This window comes from Euphorbia lathyris, chromosome 6, assembly GCF_963576675.1.
Source record: "Euphorbia lathyris chromosome 6, ddEupLath1.1, whole genome shotgun sequence".
Classification (NCBI taxonomy): domain Eukaryota; kingdom Viridiplantae; phylum Streptophyta; class Magnoliopsida; order Malpighiales; family Euphorbiaceae; genus Euphorbia; species Euphorbia lathyris.
In genome coordinates this window covers 8,872,647-8,874,716 of record NC_088915.1, presented here as the reverse complement: position 1 = coordinate 8,874,716, position 2,070 = coordinate 8,872,647, and the positions used below count along the sequence as shown (strand labels likewise).

Genomic DNA, 2,070 nt, shown 5'->3' with positions numbered 1-2,070 from the left:
GGCTCAATCTTTCATTGATCTGCAAATCAGTGTAACTTCCATCATATTTTTTTTAAATAACCATTGTTTTAAATTAAAATTATACGGTGTTTACTTTTTATTTCAATTTTTTAATTATTGAACATATTCAAAATAAATAAAAATTAATCATTTATTATCGTTCAATGCCGTGAAATTAAAAAATTATAGAGTTTTTCCTTAAAATCTTTAAAATTCAAGGGTTAATAAAAGAAAAAAAATGATTATGGGCTGAATCTTTCAAACTGCACCAACCGGGAATCGAACCCGGGTTTGTACCATGGCAAGGTACTATTCTACCACTAGACTACTGGTGCTTCATGAGCTTTGATCGGGATAGTTCATAAGTCAAATATAACTGAATAATAAGTAAAAAAAAAAGAGTAAAAGAGCTCAGCTACACTGTTATTCTCATAGCTCACATAAGAAACTGCACCAACCGAGAATCGAACCTAAGTTTGTACAGTGGCAGGGTATAATTCTCCATAACCATAGGGGATTTTGCCCATATTTAGGCCTTTTATGAGGATTTAATCCTCATAAGGATCCTAGTTTAGCATATCACCCACTATGAGTTTCTTCTAAGGGCGAAACCAGTAGTTTATCTACCAGTTTCATTTTGTAAAGAAACCGGTAGATTAACTACCAGTTTCATAAACATTTTTATTTAAAACCTAACGTTTTTTATAGTCAAATTGCAGTATAAATTAAAACCTAACGTTTCCAAACAAGATCCTTATGTTTCTGAAAATTGAAAAAACTCGTTTGACTGTTATTTAACTGTCACATCAAACCTTCCAAACAAGTTTGTGGATAAATTGAAAGAGTTTCATACATTTTTGGTTAATTATTTGTAACTATATTAGTAACAAAGTAAAAAATTTAGACATTTTGAAAACATTTTTTATGATTAACTTATACGTGAAAAACTTGGTTATTAGTATGTTAACATTTTTTTTGTAATTGTATTAGTAACACATAACTCCTCCTGCGAGGGTCACTTGGTGGCATTTACAACTAGTCCCAAGCCCTGACAAAGGAGGAGGGTTGCGGTAGGTTTATGGCGGCCAACGTAAAACTTAGCCACATCTTATGACGTGAACCAACATATGAATATCATGGGGGCGTTCCCTACTCAGCGACGCGCTGCACTTCTTAGACCCGTGTGTAGTGAAAAATGTACAAGGGTTGCTAGGTCGTCGCCCCGAAGCGGCATGCCACCCCAGGAACCGAGGGTGGTGTCAAATATGCAAGGGTTGCGAGTAAGTAAGCTAGTCCACGGTAACGATAATGGTAGGGGTAGGGGTAATAGGTTACGCTTTGGGACATGAAACATAGGCTCTTTGATAGGAAGATTAGTTGAAATTGTAGATGTTATAAAGAGGAGGAGAATAAATATAATGTGCCTACAAGAAACCAAGTGGGTTGGAGCCAAGGCTAGAGAGATAGCTCCTTGGGGTTATAAACTTTGGTACTCAGGAAAGGACAAGGGTAGAAATGGAGTAGGTATATTGATCGAGAGTACATTGATGATGTAGTAGCGGTGTCTAGAAAGAGCGATAGAATTATGAGTGTTAAGCCTGTGATAGGGGATGCGGTTGTGAATGTCATAAGTGCATATGCGCCACAAATAGGATTAGATGTCTTTATAAGACAAGCCTTTTGGGAGGACTTAGAGGAAGTGGTGCAACAGGTTACTGATAGGGGTCAAAAACCCCTATCTTTGGGTACGGTTTTAGGACGGTTTTTAACGTTATTTCATGAATAAGCGAGCAATTCTTGCATTTATATGCTTTTGTGTGAGTTAGTTAGAAATTGGAAATGTTTTATTTACTTTTCGTTGTTTAGGCTCATTTTCTGGATATTTTAGGCAATTATGGCCAAAATAGCATGTACGTTAAATTTCCATTATATTTTATAGCTAATTGATCCGCCAAAAGTCGCACCAAACGGAGTGTTTACTCAAAATGAGCAATTGGCGGGTCAATTTAGCCTTTGGACTAATGTTGTTTGGAGTTTATGTGTGTGTGCAGGTTAAAACATGATCAATTT

General features: G+C 36.0%; 1 non-coding gene across 1 annotated transcript; it reads right to left on the bottom strand.

Annotated features, from left to right (window-relative positions):
- Positions 1 to 264: 264 nt before the first annotated feature.
- TRNAG-GCC (transfer RNA glycine (anticodon GCC)) lies at positions 265 to 335 on the bottom strand. Its single transcript has one exon. It is a non-coding gene; the product is annotated as a tRNA-Gly (tRNA).
- Between the last annotated feature and the right edge of the window lie 1,735 nt (positions 336 to 2,070).